The sequence below is a fragment of the Cornus florida genome, unplaced genomic scaffold, assembly GCF_030987335.1.
Source record: "Cornus florida cultivar Cherokee Brave unplaced genomic scaffold, ASM3098733v1 CherokeeBrave_3.0.0_Hap2_Chr03, whole genome shotgun sequence".
NCBI lineage: Eukaryota > Viridiplantae > Streptophyta > Magnoliopsida > Cornales > Cornaceae > Cornus > Cornus florida.
In genome coordinates, this window is record NW_026775573.1 from 96,389,921 (window position 1) to 96,414,057 (window position 24,137).

Consider the following 24,137-nt stretch of genomic DNA (forward strand, 5'->3'; position numbering starts at 1 on the left):
CTTTACTCATTAAAACACTCTTCGGGACGTTACAGGGAACTCGAATAAGTTTAACTCAAAAATCTTATTTTCTTTCAAAGATTCAATCTTTATACATTTAAAAGGTCTAGTAACAGAATAGGTACCTTTATTGTGGTATTTTCATTCAAAGATTCAATCTGCAGTCATTAAAACGCTCTTCGTGATTTCATAGGTAACTCGAATAAGTTAAACTCAAAACACTCATTTTCTTTCAAAGATTCAATCTTTAAACATTACAAAGGTCTAGTGGTAGAATAGGTACCTTGATTGAGGTAAAAAGGTCTAGTAACATAATAGGTAACTTTGTTAAGGTATTTTCATTCAAAGATTCAATTTTTAGCCATTAAAACACTCTTCGCGATTTCTTAGGTAACTTGAATAAGTTAAAATCAAAACTCGTATTTTTTTCAATTACTCAATCTTTTTACATTAAAATAGTCTAATGACATAATAAGTACCTTAATTGAGATAATTTGGATCAAATATTCAATCTTTACTCATTAAAACACTCTTCGTGACTTCAAAGGGAGTTCGAATAACTTTAACTCAAAACTCTCATTTCTTTTCAAAGATTCAATCTTAATACAATAAAAATTTCTAGTGACTTAATAGGTACCTTGATTGAGGTAATTTCATTCAAAGATTCAATTTTTATTCGTTAAAACACTCTTCGGGATGTCAAAAGGAACTCGAATAAGTATAACTCAAAACTCTAATTTTCTTTCAAAGATTCAATCTTTATAGATCAAAAAGATCTAGTAACATAATAGGTTCCTTTATTGAGGAATTTTCATTTGAAGATTCAATCTTTAGTCATTAAAACACTATTCGCGACTTCATAAGTAACTCGAATAAGTTAAACTTAATACTCTCATTTTTTTCAAAGATTCCATCTTTATACATTAAAAATGTCTACTGACATAATAGGTACATTGATTGAGATAATTTCGTTAAAAGTTTCAATCTTTACTCATTAAAACACGCTTCGTGACGTCAAAGGGAACTCAAATAAATTTAACTCAAAACTCGTAGTTCTTTACAAATATTCAATCTTTATACATTAGAAAGGTCTGGTGACGTAATAGGTACCTTGATTGAGGTAATTTCATTCAAAGATTCAATATTTACTCTTTAAAACACTCTTCGGGACGTCACAGGGAACTTGAATATGTTTAACTCAAAACTCTCAATTCTTTCAAAGATTAAACCTTTATACATTAAAAAGGTCTAGTGACATAATAAGTACCTCTATTGAGGTAATTTCATACAAAGATTCAATCTTTACGCGTTAAAACACTATTCGAGACGTCATTGGGAACTCGGATAGGTTTAACTCATAATGCTCATTTCTTTTTAAAGATTATATCTTTATATATAAAAGGTCCTAGGACAAAATAAGTCCCTTGATTTAGGTAATTTCAATCAAAGATTCATTCTTTACTCATTGAAATACTCTTCGGGATGTCATAGGGAACTTGAATAAGTTTAACTCAAAACAGTCATTTTCTTTCCAAGATTCAATCTTTATACATTAAAAATGGCTAGTAACATAATAGGTACCTTAACTAAGGTATTTTCATTCAAAGATTCAGTATTTAGTTATTAAAACACTGTTGATGACTTCATAGGTAAATCGAATAAGTTAAACTCAGAACTATCATTTTATTCCAAATATTCAATCTTTAGACATTAAAAAGGTCGAGTAACATAATAGGTACCTTTATTGAGGTGTTTTCATTCAAAGATTCAATCTTTATTCATTAAAACACTCTTCGTGACTTCATAGGTAACTCGAATAAGTTAAACTCATAACTCTCATTTTCTTTCAAAGATTCAATCTTTATACATTAAAAAGGTCTAGTGATATAATAGCTACCTTGATTGAGGTAATTACATTCCAAGATTCAATATTTGCTCATTAAAACACTCTTTGTGACGTTGCAGGGAACAGGAATAAATTTAACTCAAAATTCTCATTTTCTTTCAAAGATACAATCTTTATACATTAAAAAGGTCTACTAAAAAAATAATTACCTTTATTGAGCTATTTTCATTCAAAGATTCAATCTTTAGTCATTAAAACACTCTTTGCAACTTCATAGGTAACTCGAATAAGTTGACCTCAGAACTCTCATGTTCTTTCAAAGATTCAATCTTTATACATTAAAAAGGTTTAGTGACAGAATAGGTACCTTGATTGAGGAAATTTCATTCAAAGATTCAATCTTTACTCACTAAAACACTCTTCGTGACGTCAAAGGGAACTCGAATAACTTTAACTCAAAACTCTCATTTCATTTCAAAGATTCAATATTTATACATTAAAGAGGTCCAGTGAAATAATAGGTACCTTGATAAAGGTAATTTCGTAAAATGATTCAATCTTTACTCATTAAAACACGCTTCAGTACGTCACAAGGAACTCGATCAAGTTTAACTCAAAACTCTCATTTTTTTCAAAGATTCAATCTTTATACATTAAAAAGGTCTAGTAACAAAATAGGTACCTTTATTGAGGTATTTTCATTCAAAGATTCAATCTTCAGTCATTAAAACACTATTCGCGACTTCATAGGCAACTCGAATAAGTTAAACTCAAATCTCTCATTTTCTTTCAAAGATTCAATCTTTATACATTAGAAAGGTCTAGTAACATAATAGCTATCTTGATTGAGATCATTTCACTCAAAAATTCAATCTTTTCTCGTTAAAACCCTCTTCGTGACTTCAAAGGGAACTCGAATAACTTTAACTCCAAACTCTCAGGTCTTTTTTAAGATTCATTTTAATACATTAAAAAGGTCTAGTGACATAATAGGTACCTTGATTGCGGTAATTTCATTCAAAAATTCAATCTTTACTTAATAAAACACTCTTCGTGACGTCAAAAGGAACTCGAATAACTTTAACTCCAAACTCTCATTTTTTTTCAAAGATTCAATCTTTATACATTAAAAAGGTCTAGTGATATAATCAGTACCTCTATTGAGGTAATTTCATTCAAAAATTCAATTTTTACTCATTAAAACACTTTTCCGGACATTGCACGGAACTCGAATATGTTTAACTCAAAACTCTCATTTTCTTTCCAAAATTCAATCTTTATACATTAAAAACGTCTAGCAATATAACTCAAAACTCTTATTTTAATTTAAAGATTTAATCTTCTGTCATTAAAACAGTATTCGTCATTTCTTAGGTAACTCGAATAAGTTGAACTCAAAACACTCATTTTTTTCCAAAGATTTAATTTTTATACATTAAAAAAGTCTAATGACATAATAAGTTCCTTGATTGAGATAATTTCATTCAAAGATTCAATTTTCACTCAGTAAAACACACTTCGTGACGTCAAAGAGAACTCGAATAACTTTAACTCAAAACTCTCATTTCTTTTCAAACATTTAATCTTTATACATTAAAATGATCTTGTGACATAATAGGTACCCTGATTGAGGTAATTTCATTCAAAGATTCTATCTTTCATCATTAAAACAGTGTTCGGGACGTCTCTGGGAACTCAAATATGTTTAACTCTAATTTTCTTTCAAAGCTTCAATCTTTATACGTTAAAACGGTCTAGCACATAATAGGTTCCTTTATTGAGGAATTTTCATTCAAATATTCAATCTTTAGTCATTAAAATACTCTTCCGGACTTCATAGGTAACTCGAATAAGTTAAACTCAATACTCTCATTTTCTTTCAAAGATTCAATCTTTATATGTTAAAAAGGTCTAGTGACATAATAGGTACCTTGATTGAGATAATTTCATTCAAAGATTCAATCTTTACTCATTAAAACACTCTTCGTGACGTCAAAGAGAACTCGAATAACTTTAATTCAAAACTCCTATTTCTTTTCAAATCTTCTATCTTTATACACTAAAAAGGTCTAGTGACATAATAGGTACCTTAATTGAGATAATTTCATTTAAAGATTCAATATTTATTCTTCAATAAACTCATCGGACGTCACAGGGAACTCGAATAAGTTTAACTCAAAACACTCATTTTCTTTCAAAGATTCAATCTTTATACTTTAAAAGGTTTTACTGGTATAATAAGTAACTCTATTGAGATAATTTCATTCAAAGATTCAGTCTACTCATTAAAACACTCTTCGGGACGTCATAGGGAACTCGAACAAGTTCAACTCAAAACTCTCATTTTCTTTCAAAGATTCAATCTTTATACATTAAAAAGGTCTAGTAACATAATAGGTAACTTTGTTAAGGTATTTTCATTGAAAGATTCAATCTTTACTCATTCAAACACTCTTCGCGATTTCTTAGGTAACTCGAATAAGTTAAACTCAAAACTCGCATTTTTTTCAATGATTCAATCTTTTTACATTAAAAAGGTCTAGTGATATAATAAGTACCTTGATTGAGATAATTTGAATCAAAGATTCAATCTTTACTCATTAAAACACTCTTCGTGACTTCAAAGTGAGCTCGAATAACTTTAACTCAAAACTCTCATTTCTTTTCAAAGATTCAATCTTTATAGAATAAAAATTTCTAGTGACTTAATAGGTAACTTGATTGAGGTAATTTCATTCAAAGATTCAATCTTTATTCATTAAAACACTCTTCGGGATGTCAAAAGGAACTCGAATAAGTTTAACTCAAAACTCTAATTTTCTTTCAAAGATTCAATCTTTATACATCAAAAAGATCTAGTAGCATAATAGGTTCCTTTATTGAGGAATTTTCATTTGAAGATTCAATCTTTAGTCATTAAAACACTCTTAACGACTTTATAAATAACTCAAATAAGTTAAACTCAATACTCTCATTTTTTTCAAAGATTCCATCTTTATACATTAAAAAGGTCTACTGACATAATAGGTACATTGGTTAAGTTAAATTCGTTCAAAGATTTAATCTTTACTCATTAAAACACGCTTCGTGACGTCAAAGGAAACTCAAATAAATTTAACTCAAAACTCGTAATTCTTTACAAATATTCAATCTTTATACATTAAAAAGGTCTAGTGACATAATAGGTACCTTGATTGAGGTAATTTCATTCAAAGATTCTGTATTTACTCTTTAAAACACTCTTCGGAACGTCATAGGGAACTCGAATATGTTTAACTCAAAACTCTCATTTTCTTTCAAAGATTAAACCTTTATACATTAAAAAGGTCTTGTGACATAATAAGTACCTCTATTGAGGTAATTTCATACAAAGATTCAATCTTTATGGGTTAAAACACTATTCGGGACGTCATAGGGAACTCGGATAGGTTTAACTCATAACGCTCATTTCTTTTTAAAGATTCAATCTTTATATATAAACGGTCGTGGGACAAAATATGTTCCTTGATTCAGGTAATTCCAATCAAAGAATCAATCTTTACTCATTGAAATACTCTTCGGGATGTCATAGGGACCCCGAATAAGTTAAACTCAAAACCGTCGTTTTCTTTCCAATATTCAATCTTTATACATAATAGGTACCTTTACTAAGGTATTTTCATTCAAAGATTCTATATTTAGTCATTAAAACACTGTTCACGACTTCATAGGTAAATCGAATAAGTTAAACTCAGAATTATCATTTTATTCCAAAGATTCAATCTTTAGACATTAAAAAGGTCTAGTAACATAATAGGTACCTTTATTGAGGTGTTTTCATTCAAAGATTCAATCTTTATTCATTAAAACACTTTTCGCGACTTCATAGGTAACTCGAATAAGTTAAACTCAAAACTCTCATTTTCTTTCAAAGATTCAATCTTTATACATTAAAAAGGTCTAATGACATAATAGCTACCTTGATTGAGGTAATTACATTCGAAGATTCAATATTTACTCATTAAAACACTCTTTGGGACGTTACAGGGAACATGACTAAGTTTAACTCAAAACTCTCATTTTCTTTCAAAGATACAATCTTTATACTTTAAAAAGGTCTACTAACAATATAAGTATCTTTATTGAGGTATCTTCATTCAAAGATTCAATCTTTAGTCATTAAAACAGTCTTCGCAACTTCGTCGGTAACTCGAATAAGTTGAACTCAAAACTCTCATGTTCTTTCAAAGATTCAATCTTTATACATTAAAAAGGTTTAGTGACAGAATAGGTACCTTGATTGAGCTAATTTCATTCAAAGATTCAATCTTTACTCATTAAAACACTCTTCGCGACGTCAAAGGGAACTTGAATAACTTTAACTCGAAACACTCATTTCTATTCAAAACTTCAATCTTTATAAATTAAAAAGGTCTAGTGATGTAATAGCTACCTTGATTGAGGTAATTTCGTTCAATGATTCAATCTTTACTCATTAAAACACTCTTCGGGACGTTACAGGGAACTCGAATAAGTGTAACTCAAAAATCTCATTTTCTTTCAAAGATTCAATCTTTATACATTAAAAAGGTCTAGTAACAGAATAGGTACCTTTATTTTGGTATTTTCATTCAAAGATTCAATCTTCAGTAATTAAAACACTCTTCGTGATTTCATAGGTAACTCAAATAAGTTAAACTCAAAATACTCATTTTCTTTCAAAGATTCAATCTTTATACATTACAAAGGTCTAGTGGTAGAATAGGTAGCTTGATTGAGATATTTTCATTCAAAATTCAATCTTCACTCATTAAAACACTTTTCGTGACGTCAAAGGGAACTCGAATTACATTAACTCAAAACACTCATTTTTATTCAAAGATTCAATCTTTATACATTAAAGAGGTCCAGTGACATAACAGGTACCATGATTGTGGTAATTTCATACAATGATTCAATCTTTACTCATTAAAGCATTCTTCAGTACGTCACAGGGAACTCGATAAAGTTTAACTCAAAACTCTCATTTTTTTCAAATATTCAATCTTTATACATTAAAAAGGTCTAATAACAAAATATGTACCTTTATTGAGGAATTTTCATTCAAAGATTCAATCTTCAGTCATTAAAAGACTCTTCGCGACTTCATAGGCAACTCGAATAAGTTAAACTCAAAACTCTCATTTTCTTTCTAAGATTCAATCTTTATAATTACATTCGAAGATTCAATATCTACTGATTAAAACACTCTTTGGGACGTTACAGGGAACATGAATAAGGTTAACTCAAAACTCTCATTTTCTTTCAAAGATAAAATCTTTATATATTAAAAAGGTCTACTAACAAAATAAGTACCTTTATTGAGGTATTTTAATTCAAAGATTCAATCTTAATTCATTAAAACACTCTTCGCAACTTCATAGGTAATTCGAATAAGTTGAACTCAAAACTCTCATGTTCTTTCAAAGATTCAATCCTTATACATTAAAAAGGTTTAGTGACAGAATAGGTACCTTGATTGAGGTAATTTCATTCAAAGATTCAATCTTTACTCATTAAAAAACTCTTCGTGACGTCAAAGGGATCTTGAATAACTTTAACTCGAAACACTCATTTCTTTTCAAAACGTCAATCTTTATAAATTAAAAAGGTCTAGTGATGTAATAGCTACCTTGATTGAGGTAATTTCATTCAATGATTCAATCTTTACTCATTAAAACACTCTTCGGGACGTTACAGGGAACTCGAATAAGTTTAACTCAAAAATCTTATTTTCTTTCAACGATTCAATCTTTATACATTAAAAAGGTCTACTAACAGAATACGTACCTTTATTGTGGTATTTTCATTCAAAGATTCAATCTTCAGTCATTAAAACACTCTTCGTGATTTCATAGGTAACTCGAATAAGTTAAACTCAAAATACTCATTTTCTTTCAAAGATTCAATCTTTATACATTACAAAGGTCTACTGGTAGAATAGGTACCTTGATTGAGGTAATTTCATTCAAAGATTCAATCTTTACTCATTAAGACACTCTTCGTGACGTCAAAGAGAACTCGAATAACTTTAACTCAAAACTCTCATTTCTTTTCAAAGATTCAATCTTTATACATTAAAGAGGTCCAGTGACATAACAGTTACCTTGATTGAGGTAATTTCATACAATGATTCAATCTTTACTCATTAACACACTCTTCGGGACGTCACAGGGAACTCGAATAAGTTCAACTCAAAACTCTGATTTTCTTTCAAAGATTCAATCTTTATATATTAAAAAGGTCTAGTAACATAATAGGTAACTTTGTTAAGGTATTTTCATTCAAAGATTCAATCTTTAGTCATTAAAACACTCTTCACGATTTCTTAGGTAACTTCAATAAGTTAAACTCAAAACTCGTATTTTTTTCAATGATTCAATCCTTTTACATTAAAAAGGTCTAGTGACATAATAAGTACCTTGATTGAGATAATTTGAATCAAATATTCAATCTTTACTCATTAAAACACCCTTCGCGACTTCAAAGGGGGCTCGAATAACTTTAACTCAAAACTCTCATTTCTTTTCAAAGATTCAGTCTTTATACAATAAAAATTTCTAGTGACTTAATAGGTACCTTGATTGAGGTAATTTCATTCAAAGATTCAATCTTTATTCATTAAAACACTCTTCGGGATGTCAAAAGGAACTCGAATAAGTTTAACTCAAAACTCTAATTTTCTTTCAAAGATTCAATCTTTATACATCAAAAAGATATAGTAACATAATAGGTTCCTTTATTGAGGAATTTTCATTTGAAGATTCAATCTTTAGTCATTAAAACACTCTTCGCGACTTCATAAGTAACTCGAATAAGTTAAACTCAATACTCTCATTTTTTTTAAAGATTCCATCTTTATACATTAAAAAGGTCTACTGACATAATAGGTACATTGATTGAGATAATTTCGTTCAAAGATTCAATCTTTACTCATTAAAACACGCTTCGTACGTCAAAGGGAACTCAGATAACTTTAACTCAAAACTCGTTGCTCTTTACAAATATTCAATCTTTATACGTTAAAAAGGTCTAGTGACATAATAGGTACCTTGATTGAGGTAATTTCATTCAAAGATTCAATATTTACTCTTTAAAACACTCTTCGGGACGTCATAGGGAACTCGAATATGTTTAACTCAAAACTCTCATTTTGTTTCAGAGATTAAACCTTTATACATTCAAAAGGTCTAGTGACATAATAAGTACCTCTATTGAGGTAATTTCATACAAAGATTCAATCTTTACGCATTAAAACACTATTCGGGACGTCATTGGGAACTCGGATAGGTTTAACTCATAACGCTCATTTCTTTTTAAAGAGTACATCTTTATATATAAAAGGTCTAGGGACAAAATAAGTCCCTTGATTCAGGTAATTTCAATCAAAGATTCAATCTTTACTCATTGAAATACTCATCGGGATGTGATAAGGAACTTGAATAAGTTTAACTCAAAATAGTCCTTTTCTTTCCAAGATTCAATCTTTATACATTAAAAAGGTCGAGTAACATAATAGGTACCTTTACTAAGGTATTTCCATTCAAAGATTCAATATTTAGTCATTAAAACATTGTTCACGACTTTATAGGTAAATCGAATAAGTTAAACTTAGAACTATCATTTTATTCCAAAGATTCAATCTTTAGACATTAAAAAGGTCTAGTAACATAATAGGTACCTTTATTGAGGTATTTTCATTCAAAGATTCAATCTTTATTCATTAAAACACTCTTCGCGACTTCATAGGAAACTCGAATAAGTTAAACTCATAACTCTCATTTTCTTTCAAAGATTCAATCTTAATACATTAAAAAGGTCTAGTGACATAATAGCTACCTTGATTGAGTAATTACATTCAAAGATTCAATATTTGCTCATTAAAACACTCTTTGGGACGTTACAGGGAACATGAATAAGTTTAACTCAAAATTCTCATTTTCTTTCAAAGATACAATCTTTATACATTAAAAAGGTCTACTAACAAAATAAGCACCTTTATTGAGCTATTTTCATTCAAAGATTCAATCTTTAGTCATTAAAACGCTCTTCGCAACTTCATAGGTAACTCGAATAAGTTAAACTCTAAACTCTCATATTCTTTCAAAGATTCAATCATTATACATTAAAAAGGTTTAGTGACAGAATAGGTACCTTGATTGAGGTAATTTCATTCAAAGATTCAATATTTACTCATTAAAACACTCTTCGTGACGTCAAAGGGAACTCGAATAACTTTAACTCAAAACTCTCATTTCTTTTCAAAGATTCAATCTTTATACATTAAAGAGGTCCAATGACATAATAGGTACCTTGATAAAGCTAATTTCATACAATGATTCAATCTTTACTCATTAAAACACTCTTCAGTACGTCAGAGGGAACTCGATCAAGTTTAACTCAAAACTCTCATTTTTTTCAAAGATTTAATCTTTATACATTAAAAAGGTCTAGTAACAAAATAGGTACCTTTATTGGGGTATTTTCATTCAAAGATTCATTCTTCAGTCATTAAAACACTCTTCGCGACTTCATAGGCAACTCGAATAAGTTAAACTCAAAACTCTCATTTTCTTTCAAAGATTCAATCTTTATACATTAGAAAGGTCTAGTAACATAATAGCTACCTTGATTGAGATAATTTCACTAAAAAATTCAATCTTTTCTCATTAAAACCCTCTTCGTGACTTCAAAGGGAACTCGAATAACTTTAACTCCAAACTCTCACTTCTTTTCTAAGATTCATTCTTAATACATTAAAAAGGTCTAGTGACATAATAGGTACCTTGATTACGGTTATTTCATTCAAAAATTCAATCTTTACTCGATAAAAAACTCTTCGTGGCGTCAAAGGGAACTCGAATAACTTTAACTCCAAACTCTCATTTCTTTTCAAAGATTCAATCTTTATACATTAAAAAGGTCTAGTGATATAATCAACACCTCTATTGAGGTAATTTCATTCAAAAATTCAATCTTTACTCATTAAAACACTTTTCCGGACGTCGCACGGAACTATAATATGTTTAACTCAAAACTCTCATTTTCTTTCCAAGATTCAATCTTTATACATTAAAAACGTCTAGCAACATAACTCAAAACTCTGATTTTCATTTAAAGATTCAATCTTCTGTCATTAAAATAGTATTCGCGACTTCTTAGGTAACTCGAATAAGTTGAACTCAAAACACTCATTTTCTTCTAAAGATTTAATTTTTATACATTAAAAAGGTCTAATGACATAATAGGTTCCTTGATTGAGATAATTTCATTCAAAGATTCAATTTTCACTCAGTAAAACACACTTCGTGACGTCAAAGGGAACTCGAATAACTTTAACTCAAAACTCTCATTTCTTTTCAAATATTCAATCTTTATACATTAAAATGATCTTGTGACATAATAGGTACCCTGATTGAGGTAATTTCATTCTAAGATTCTATCTTTCATCATTAAAACGGTGTTCAGGACGTCTTAGGGAACTCAAATATGTTTAACTCTAATTTTCGTTCAAAGCTTCAATCTTTATACGTAAAAATGGTCTAGCACATAATAGGTTCCTTTATTGAGGAATTTTCATTTAAATATTCAATCTTTAGTCATTAAAATACTCTTCGGGACTTCATTGGTAACTCGAATAAGTTAAACTCAATACTCTCATTTTCTTTCAAAGATTCAATCTTTATATGTTAAAAAGGTCTAGTGACATAATAGGTATCTTGATTGAGATAATTTCATTCAAAGATTCAATCTTTACTCATTACAACACTCTTCGTGACGTCAAAGAGAACTCGAATAACTTTAACTCAAAATTCCTATTTCTTTTCAAATATTCTATCTTTTTACACTAAACAGGTCTAGTAACATAATTTCATTTAAAGATTCAATATTTACTCTTTAATAAACTCATCGGACGTCACAGGGAACTCGAATAAGTTTAACTCAAAACACTCATTTTCTTTCAAAGATTCAATCTTTATGCTTTAAAAAGTTGTACTGGCATAATAAGTATCTCTATTGAGATAATTTCATTCAAAGATTCAATCTTTACTCATTAAAACACTCTTCAGGACGTCATAGGGAACTCGAACAAGTTCAACTCAAAACTCTCATTTTCTGTCAAAGATTCAATCTTTATACATTAAAAAGGTTTAGTGACAGAATAGGTACCCTGATTGAGGTAATTTCATTCAAAGATTCAATTTTTACACATTAAAACACCCTTCGTGACGTCAAAGGAAACTTGAATAAGTTTAACTCGAAACACTCATTTGTTTTTAAAACATTAATCTTTATAAATTAAAAAGGTATAGTGATGTAATAGCTACCTTGATTGAGGTAATTTCATTCAATGATTCAATCTTTACTCATTAAAACACTCTTCGGGACGTTACAGGGAACTCGAATAAATTTAACTCAAAAATCTCATTTTCTTTCAAAGATTCAATCTTTATACATTAAAAAGGTCTAGTAACAGAATCGGTACCTTTATTGTGGTATCTTCATTTAAAGATTCAATCTTCAGTCATTAAAACACTCTTCGCGATTTCATTGGTAACTCGAATAAGTTAAACTCAAACACTCACTTTCTTTCAAAGATTCAATCTTTATACATTACAAAGGTCCAGTTGTAGAATAGGTACCTTGATTGAGGTAATTTCATTCAAAGATTCAATCTTTACTCTTTAAAACACTCTTCGTGACGTCAAAGGGAACTCGAATAACTTTAACTCAAAACTCTCATTTCTTTTCAAAGATTCAATCTTTATGCATTAAAGAGGTCCAGTGACATAGTAGGTACCTTGATTGAGGTAATTTCATTCAAAGATTCAATCTTCAGTCATTAAAACACACTTCTCGACTTCATAGGCAACTCGAATAACTTTAACTCCAAACTCTCATTTCTTTTCTAAGATTCAATCTTAACACACTAAAAAGGTCAAGTGACATAATAGGTACCTTGATTGAGGTAATTTCATTCAAAAATTCAATCTTTACTCAATAAAACACTCTTCGTGACGTCAAAGGAACCTCGAATAACTCCAAACACTCATTTCTTTTCAAAGATTCAATCTTTATGCATTAAAAAGGTCTACTGACATAATTAGTACCTCTAATGAGGTAATTTCATTCAAAGATTCAATCCTTACTCATTAAAACACTTTTCCGGACGTCCCACGGAACTCGATTAAGTTTAACTCAAAACTCTCATTTTCTTTCCAAGATTCAGTCTTTATACATTAAAAACGTCTAGTAACATAACTCAAAACTCTCATTTTCATTTAAAGATTCAATCTTCTGTCATTAAAACAATATTCGTGACTTCTTAGGTAACTTGAATAAGTTGAACTAAAAACACTTATTTTTTTCCAAAGATTTAAGTTTTATACATTAAAAAGGTCTAATGACATAATAGGTTCCTTGATTGAGATAATTTCATTCAAAGATTCAATTTTCACTCAGTAAAACACTCTTCGTGACGTCAGAGGGAACTCGAATAACTTTAACTCAAAACTCTCATTTCTTTTCAAACATTCAATCTTTATACATTAAAATGATCTTGTGAGATAATAGGTGCCCTGATTGAGGTAATTTCATTCAAAGATTCTATCTTTCATCATTAAAACAGTGTTCGGGACATCTCAGGGAACTCAAATTTGTTTAACTCTAATTTTCTTTCAAAGCTTCAATCTTTATACGTTAAAACGGTCTAGCACATAATAGGTTCCTTTATTGAGGAATTTTCATTCAAATATTCAATCTTTAGTCATTAAAATACTCTTCGGGACTTTATAGGTAACTCGAATAAGTTAAACTCAATACTCTCATTTTCTTTCGAAGATTCAATCTTTATATGTTAAAAAAGTCTAGGGACATAATAGGTACCTTGATTGAGATAACTTCGTTCAAAGATTTAATCTTTACTCATTAAAACACTCTTCGTGACATCAAAGAGAACTCGAATAACTTTAACTCAAAACTTCTATTTCTTTTCAAATATTCCATCTTTATACACTAAAAAGGTCTAGTGACATAATAGGTACCTTAATTGATATAATTTCATTTAAAGATTCAATATTTACTCTTTAATAAACTCTTCGGGACGTCACAGGGAACTCGAATAAGTTTAACTCAAAAATCTCATTTTCTTTCAAAGATTCAATCTTTATACATTAAAAAGGTCTTGTAACATAATAAGTAACTTTGTTAAGGTATTTTCATTCAAAGATTCAATCTTTAGTCATTAAAACACTCTTCGCGATTTCTTAGGTAACTCGAATAAGTTAAACTCAAAACCCGCATTTTTTTCAATGATTCAATCTTTTTACATTAAAAAGGTCTAGTGACATAATAAGTACCAAGATTGAGATAATTTGAATCAAAGATTCAATCTTTACTGATTAAAACACTCTTCGTGACTTCAAAGAAGGCTCGAATAACTTTAACTCAAAACTCTCATTTCTTTTCAAAGATTCAATCTTTATATAATAAAAATTTCTATTGACTTAATAGGTACCTTGATAGAGGTAATTTCATTCAAAGATTCAATCTTTATTCTTTAAAACACTCTTCGGGATGTCAAAAGGAACACGAATAAGTTTAACTCAAAACTCTAATTTTCTTTCAAAGATTCAATCTTTATACATCAAAAAGATCTAGTAAGATAATAGGTTCCTTTATTGAGGAATTTTCATTTGAAGATTCAATCTTTAGTCATTAAAACACTCTTCGCGATTTCATAGGTAACTCGAATAAGTTAAACTCAATACTCTCATTTTTTTCAAAGATTCCATCTTTATACATTAAAAAGGTCTACTGACATAATAGGTACATTGATTGAGATAATTTCGTTCAAAGATTCAATCTTTACTTATTAAAACACGCTTCGTGACGTCAAAGGCAACTCAAATAACTTTAACTCAAAACTCGTAGTTCTTTACAAATATTCAACCTTTATATATTAAAAAGGTCTAGTGACATAATAGGTACCTTGATTGAGGTAATTTCATTCAAAGATTCAATATTTACTCTTTAAAACACTCTTCGGAACGTCACAGGGAACTCGAATATGTTTAAATATGTTTAAACCTTTATACATTAAAAAGGTCTAGTGACTTAATAAGTACCTCTATTGGGGTAATTTCATGCAAAGATTCAATCTTTACGCGTTAAAACACTATTCGGGACGTCATAGGGAACTCGGATAGGTTTAACTCATAACGCTCATTTCTTTTCATACAGTGATTCAATATTTACTCATTAAAACACCCTTCAGTACGTCACAGGGAACTCGATCAAGTTTAACTTAAAACTCTTATATTTTTCAAAGATTTAATCTTTATACATTAAAAAGGTCTAGTAACAAAATAGGTACCTTTGTTGAGGTATTTTCATTCAAAGATTCAATTTTCAGTCGCTAAAACACTCTTCGCGACTTCATAGGCAACTCGAATAAGTTAAACTCAAAACTCTTGTTTTCTTGCAAAGATTCAATCTTGTTACATTAGAAAGGTCTAGTAACATAATAGCTACCTTGATTGTGATAATTTCACTCAAAAATTCAATCTTTTCTCATTAAAACCCTCTTCGTGACTTCAAAGGCAACTCGAATAACTTTAACTCCAAACTCTCATTTCTTTTCTAAGATTCAATCTTAATACATTAAAAAGGTCTAGTGACATAATAGGTACCTTGATTGAGGTAATTTCACTCAAAAATTCAATCTTTACTCAATAAAACACTCTTCGTGACGTCAAAGGTAACTCGAATGACTTTAACTCCAAACTATCATTTCTTTTAAAAGATTCAATCTTTGTACATTAAAAAGGTCTAGTGACATAAGCAGTACCTCTATTGAGGTAATTTCATTCAAAGATTCAATCTTCAGTCATTAAAACACTCTTCGCGACTTCATAGGCAACTCGAATACGTTTAAAACAAAACAATTATTTTCGTTCAAAGATTCAATCTTTATACATTAGAAAGGTCTAGTAACATAATAGCTACCTTGATTGAGGTAATTTCATTCAAAAATTCAATCTTTACTCAATAAAACACTCTTCGTGACGTTAAAGGGAACTAGAATAACTTTAACTCCAAACTCTTATTTCTTTTCAAAGATTCAATCTTTATACATTAAAAAGGTCTAGTGACATAATCAGTACCTCTATTGAGTTAATTTCATTCAAAGATTCAATCTTTACTCATTAAAACACTTTTCCGGACGTCACACGGAACTTAAATAAGTTTAATTCAAAACTCTCATTTTCTTTCCATGATTCAATTTTTATACATTAAAAAAGTCTAGTAACATAACTCAAAACTCTCATTTTCATTTAAAGATTCAATCTTCTGTCATTAAAACAGTATTCGTGACTTCTTAGGTAACTCGAATAAGTTGAACTCAAAACACTCATTTTCTTCTGAAGATTTAATTTTTGTACATTAAAAAGGTCTAATGATATAAAAGGTTCCTTGATTGAGATAATTTCATTCAAAGATTCAATCTTCACTCAGTAAAACACTCTTCGTGACGTCAAAGGGAACTCGAATAATTTTAACTCAAAACTCTCATTTCTTTTCAAACATTCAATCTTTATACATTAAAATGATTTTGTGACATAATAGGTACCCTGATTGAGGTAATTATTCGAAGATTCTATCTTTCATCATTAAAACAGTGTGCGGGACGTCTGAGGGAACTCAAATATGTTTAACTCAAAACTCTAATTTTCTTTCAAAGCTTCAATCTTTATACGTTAAAAAGGTCTAGCACATAATAGGTTCCTTTATTGAGGAATTTTCATTCAAATATTCAATCTTTAGTCATTAAAATACTCTTCGGGACTTCATAGGTAACTCGAATAAGTTAAACTCAACACTCTCATTTTCTTTCAAAGATTCAATCTTTATATGTTAAAATGGTCTACTGACATAATAGGTACCTTGATTGAGATAATTTCGTTCAAAGATTCAATCTTTACTCATGAAAACACTCTTCGTGACGTCAAAGAGAACTCGAATAATTTTAACTCAAAACTCCTATTTCTTTTCAAATATTCTATCTTTATACACTGAAATGGTCTAGTGATATAATTGGTACCTTAATTGTGATAATTTCATTTAAAAATTCAATATTTACTCTTTAATAAACTCTTCGGGACGTCAGAGGGAACTCGAATAAGTTTAACTCAAAACACTCATTTTCTTTCAAAGATTCAATCTTTATACTTTAAAAGGTTGTACTGGCATAATAAGTACCTCTATTGAGATAATTTCATTCGAAGATTCAATCTTTACTCATTAAAACACTCTTCGGGACGTCATAGGGAACTCGAATAAGTTCAACTAAAAACTCTCATTTTCTTTCAAAGATTCAATATTTATACATTAAAAAGGTCTAGTAACATAATAAGTAACTTTGTTAAAGTATTTTCATTGAAAGATTCAATCTTTAGTCATTAAAACACTCTTCGCGATTTCTTAGGTAACTCGAACAAGTTAAACTCAAAACTCACATTTTTTTTAATGATTCAATCTTTTTACATTAAAAAGGTCTAGTGACATAATAAGTACCTTGATTGAGATAATTTGAATCAAAGATTCAATCTTTACTCATTAAAACACTCTTCGTGACTTTAAAGGGAGCTCAAATAACTTTAACTCAAAACTCTCATTTCTTTTCAAAGATTCAATCTTTATACAATAACAATTTCTAGTGACTTAATAGGTACCTTGATTGGGGTAATTTTTTTCAAAGATTCAATCTTTATTCATTAAAACACTCTTCGGGATGTCAAAAGGAACTCGAATAAGTTTAACTCAAAACTCTCATATTCTTTCAAAGATTCAATCTTTATACATCAAAAAGATCTAGTAACATAATAGGTTCCTTTGTTGAGGAATTTTCATTTGAAGATTCAATCTTTAGTCATTAAAACACTCTTCGCGACTTCATAGGTAACTCGAATAAGTTAAACTCAATACTCTCATTTTTTTCAAAGATTCCATCTTTATACGTTAAAAAGGTCTACTGACATAATAGGTACATTGATTGAGATAATTTCGTTCAAAGATTCAATCTTTACACATTAAAAAGGTCTAGTGACATAATAGGTACCTTGATTGAGGTAATTTTATTCAAATATTAAATATTTACTCTTTAAAACACTCTTCGGGACGTCACAGGGAACTCGAATATGTTTAACTCAAAACTCTCATTTTCTTTCAAAGATTAAACCTTTATACATTAAAAAGGTCTAGCGATATAATAAGTACCTCTGTTGAGGTAATTTCATACAGATATTCAATCTTTACGCGTGAAAACACTATTCGGGACGTCATAGGGAACTCGGATAGGTTTAACTCATAACGTTCATTTCTTCTTAAAGATTCAATCTTTATATATAAAAGGTCCTGGGATAAAATAAGTCCCTTGATTCAGGTAATTTCAATCAAAGATTCAATCTTTACTCATTGAAATACTCTTCGGGATGTCAAAGGGAACTCGAATAAGTTTAACTCAAAACAGTCATTTTCTTTCCAAGATTCAATCTTTATGCATTAAAAAGGTCTAGTAACATAATAGGTACCTTTACTAAGGTATTTTCATTCCAAGATTCAATATTTAGTCATTAAAACACTGTTCACGACTTCATAGGTAAATCGAATAAATTAAACTCAGAACTATAATTTTATTCCAAAGATTTAGTCTTTAGACATTAAAACGGTCTAGTAACATAATAGGTACCTTTATTGAGGTGTTTTCATTCAAAGATTCAATCTTTATTCATTAAAACACTCTTCGCGACTTCATAGGTAACTCAAATAAGTTAAACTCAAAACTCTCATTTTCTTTCAAAGATTCAATCTTTATACATTGAAAAGGTCTAGTGACATAATAGCTACCTTGATTGAGGTAATTACATTCAAAGATTCAATATTTACTCATTAAAACACTCTTTGGGACGTTACAGGGAACATGAATAAGTTTAACTCAAAACTCTCATTTTCTTTCAAAGATAAAATCTTTACACATTAAAATGGTCTACTAACAAAATAAGTACCTTTATTGAGGTATTTTCATTCAAAGATTCAATTTTTAGTCATTAAAACACTCTTCGCAACTTCATAGGTAACTCGAATAAGTTGAACTCAAAACTCTCATGTTCTTTCAAAGATTCAATCTTTATACATTAAAAAGGTTTAGTGACAGAATACGTACCTTGATTGAGGTAATTTCATTCAAAGATTCAATCTTTACTCATTAAAACACTCTTCGTGACGTCAAAGGGAACTTGAATAACTTTAGCTCGAAACACTCATTTCTTTTCAAAATGTCAATCTTTATAAATTAAAAAGGTCTAGTGATGTAATAGCTACCTTGATTGAGCTAATTTCATTCAATTATTAAATCTTTACTCATTAAAATACTCTTTGGGACGATACAGGGAACTCGAATAAGTTTAACAAAAAAATCTCATTTTCTTTCAAAGATTCTATCTTTATACATTAAAAAGGTCTAGTAACGGAATAGGTACCTTTATTGTGGTATTTTCATTCAAAGATTCAATCTTTAGTCATTAAAATACTCTTCGCGATTTCATAGGTAACTCGAATAAGTTAAACTCAAAACACTCATTTTCTTTCAAAGATTCAATCTTTAGACATTACGAAGGTCTAGTGGTAGAATAAATACCTTGATTGAGGTAATTTCATTCAAAGATTCAATCTTTACTCTTTAAAACACTCTTCGTGACGTCAAAGGCAACTCGAATAACTTTAACTCAAAACTCTCATTTCTTTTCAAAGATTCAATCTTTATACATTAAAGAAGTCTAATAACATAATAGGTACCTTGATTGAGGTAATTTCATACAATGATTCAATCTTTACTCATTAAAACACTCTTTAGTACGTCACAGGGAACTCGATCATGTTTAACTCAAAACTCTCTTTTTTTTTTAAAGATTTAATCTTTATACATTCAAAAGGTCTAGTAACAAAATCGATACTTTATTGAGTTATTTCCATTCATAGATTCAATCTTCCGTCGCTAAAATACTTTTCGCGACTTCATAGGCAACTCGAATAAGTTAAACTCAAAACTCTCATTTTCTTTCAAAGATTCAATTTTTATACATTAGAAAGGTCTAGTAACATAATAGCTACCTTGATTGAGATAATTTCACTCAAAAATTCAATCTTTTCTCATTAAAACCCTCTTCGTGACTTCAAAGGGAACTCGAATAACTTTAACTCCAAACTTTCATTTCTTTTCTAAGATTCAATCTTAATACATTAAAAAGGTCTGGTGACATAATAGGTACCTTGATTGAGGTAATTTCATTCAAAAATTCAATCTTTACTCAATAAAACACTCTTCGTGACGTCAAAGGTAACTCGTATAACTTTAACTCCAAACTCTTATTTCTTTTCAAAGATTCAATCTTTATACATTAAAAAGGTCTAGTGACATAATCAGTACCTCTATTGAGTTAATTTCATTCAAAGATTCAATCTTTACTCATTGAAACACTTTTCCGGACGTCACACGGAACTCGAATAAGTTTAACTCAAAACTCTCGTTTTCTTTCCAAGATTCAATCTTTATACATTAAAAACATCTAGTAACATAACTCAAAACTCTCATTTTCATTTAAAGATTCAATCTTCTATCATTAAAATAGTATTCGTGACTTTTTAGGTAACTCGAATAAGTTGAACTCAAAACACTCATTTTCTTTCGAAAATTTAATTTTTATACATTAAAAAGGTCTAATGACATAATAGGTTCCTTGATTGAGATAATTTCGTTCAAAGATTCAATCTTCACTCAGTAAAACACTCTTCGTGACGTCAAAGGGAACTCGAATAACTTTAACTCAAAACTCTCTTTTTTTTTTCAAACATTCAATCTTTATACATTAAAATGATTTTGTGACATAATAGGTACCCTGATTGAGGTAATTTCATTCAAAGATTCTATCTTTCATCATTAAAACAGTGTGCGGGACGTCTCAGGGAACTCAAATATGTTTAACTCAAAACTCAAATTTTCTTTTAAAGCTTCAATCTTTATACGTTAAAAAGGTCTAGCACATAATAGGTTCCTTTATTGAGGAATATTCATTCAAATATTCAATCTTTAGTCATTAAAATACTCTTCGGGACTTCATAGGTAACGCGAATAAGTTAAACCCAATACTCTCATTTTCTTTCAAAGATTCAATCTTTATATGTTAAAATGGTCTAGTGACATCATAGGTACCTTGATTGAGATAATTTCGTTCAAAGATTCAATCTTTACTCATTAAAACACTCTTCGTGACGTCAAAGAGAACTCGAATAATTTTAACTCAAAACTCCTATTTCTTTTCAAATATTCTATCTTTATACACTAAAAAGGTCTAGTGATATAATAGGAACCTTAATTGAGATAATTTCATTTAAAAATAAAATATTTACTATTTCAAAAACTCTTCGGAACGTCATAGGGAACTCGAATAAGTTTAACTCAAAACACTCATTTTCTTTCAAAGATTCAATCTTTATACTTTAAAAGATTGTACTGGCATAATAAGTACCTCTATTGAGATAATTTCATTCGAACATTCAATCTTTACTCATTAAAACACTCTTCGGGACGTCGCAGGGAACTCGAATAAGTTCAACACAAAACTCTCATTTTCTTTCAAAGATTCAATCTTTATGCATTAAAAACGTCTAGTAACATAATAGGTAACTTTGCTAAGGCATTTTCATTCAAAGATTCAATCTTTAGTCATTAAAACACTCTTCGCGATTTCTTAGGTAACTCGAACAAGTTAAACTCAAAACTCGCATTTTTTTCAATGATTCAATCTTTTTACATTAAAAAGGTCTAGTGACATAATAAGTACCTTGATTGAGATAATTTGAATCAAAGATTCAATCTTTACTCATTAAAACACTCTTCGTGACTTCAAAGGGAGCTCGAATAACTTTAACTCAAAACTCTCATTTCTTTTCAAAGATTCAATCTTATTACAATAAAAATTTCTAGTGACTTAATAGGTACCTTGATTGAGGTAATTTCATTCAAAGATTCAATCTTTATTCATTAAAACATACTTCGGGATGTCAAAAGGAACTCGAATAAGTTTAACTCAAAACTCTAATTTTCTTTCAAAGATTGAATCTTTATACATCAAAAAGATCTAGTAACATAATAGGTTCCTTTATTGAGAAATTTTCAATTTAAGATTCAATCTTTAGTCATTAAAACACTCTTCGCGACTTCATAGGTAACTCGAATAAGTTAAACTCAGTACTCTCATTTTTTTCAAAGATTCCATCTTTATACATTAAAAAGGTCTACTGACATAATAGGTACATTGATTGAGATAATTTCGTTCAAAGACTCAATCATACTCATTAAAGCATGCTTCGTGACGTCAAAGGGAACTCAAATAACTTTAACTCAAAACTCGTAATTCTTTACAAATATTCAATCTTTATACATTAAAAAGGTCTAGTAACATAATGGGTACCTTGATTGAGGTAATTTCATTCAAAGATTCAATATTTACTCTTTAAAACACTCTTCGGGACGTCACAGGGAACTCGAATGTGTTGAACTCAAAACTCTCATTTTCTTTCAAAGATTAAACCTTTATACATTAAAAAGGTCTAGTGACATAATAAGTACCTCTATTGAGGTAATTTCATACAAAGATTCAATCTTTACGCGTTAAAACACTATTCGGGACGTCATAGGGAACTCGGATAGGTTTAACTCATTACGCTCATTTCTTTTTAAAGATTCAATCTTTATATATAAAAGGTCCTGAGACAAAATAAGTCCCTTGATTCAGGTAATTTCAATCAAAGATTCAATCTTTACTCATTGAAATACTCTTCGGGATGTCATAGGGAACTCGAATAACTTTAACTCAAAACTCTCATTTCTTTTCAAACATTCAATCTTTATACATTAAAATGATTTTGTGACATAATAGGTACCCTGATTGAGGTAATTTCATTCAAAGATTCTATCTTTCATCATTAAAACTGTGTTGGGGATGTCTCAGGGAACTCAAATATGTTTAGCTCAAAACTCTAATTTTCTTTCAAAGCTTAAATCTTTATACGTTAAAACGGTCTAGCACATAATAGGTTCTATTGTTGAGGAATTTTCATTCAAATATTCAATCTTTAGTCATTAAAATACTCTTCGGGACTTCATAGGTAACTCGAATAAGTCAAACTCAATACTCTCTTTTTCTTTCAAAGATTCAATCTTTATATGTTAAAAAGGTCTAGTGACATAATAGGTACCTTGATTGAGATAATTTCGTTCAAAGATTCAATCTTTACTCAATACAACACTCTTCGTGACGTCAAAGAGAACTCGAATAACTTTAACTCAAAACTCCTATTTCTTTTCAAATATTCTATCTTTATATACTAAAAAGGTCTAGTGACATAATAGGTACCTTAATTGAGATAATTTCATTTAAAGATTCAATATTTACTCTTTAATAAACTCTTCGGGATGTCACAGTGAACTCGAATAAGTTTAACTCAAAACACTCATTTTCTTTCAAAGATTCAATCTTTATACTTTAAAAGGTTGTACAGGCATAATAAGTACCTCTATTGAGATAATTTCATTCAAAGATTCAATCTTTACTCATTAAAACACTCTTCGGGACGTCATAGGGAACTCGAATAAGTTCCATTCAAAACTCTCATTTTCTTTCAAAGATTCAATCTTTATACATTAAAAAGGTCTAGTAACATAATAGGTAACTTTGTTAAGGGATTTTCATTCAAAGATTCAATCTTTAGTCATTAAAACACTCTTCGCGATTTGTTAGTTAACTCGAATAAGTTAAACTCAAAACTCGCATTTTTTTCAATGATTCAATCTTTTTACATTAAAAAGATCTTGTGACATAATAAGTACCTTGATTGAGATAATTTGAATCAAAGATTCAATCTTTACTCATTAAAACACTCTTCGTGACTTCAAAGGGAGCTCGATTAACTTTAACTTAAAACTCTCATTTCTTTTCAAAGATTCAATCTTTATACAATAAAAATTTCTAGTGACTTAATAGGTACCTTGATTGAGGTAATTTTATTCAAAGATTCAATCTTTATTCATTAAAATACTCCTCGGGATGTTAAAAGGAACTCGAATAAGTTTAACTTAAAACTCTAATTTTCTTTCAAAGATTCAATCGTTATACATCAAAAAGATCTAGTAACATAATAGGTTCGTTTATTA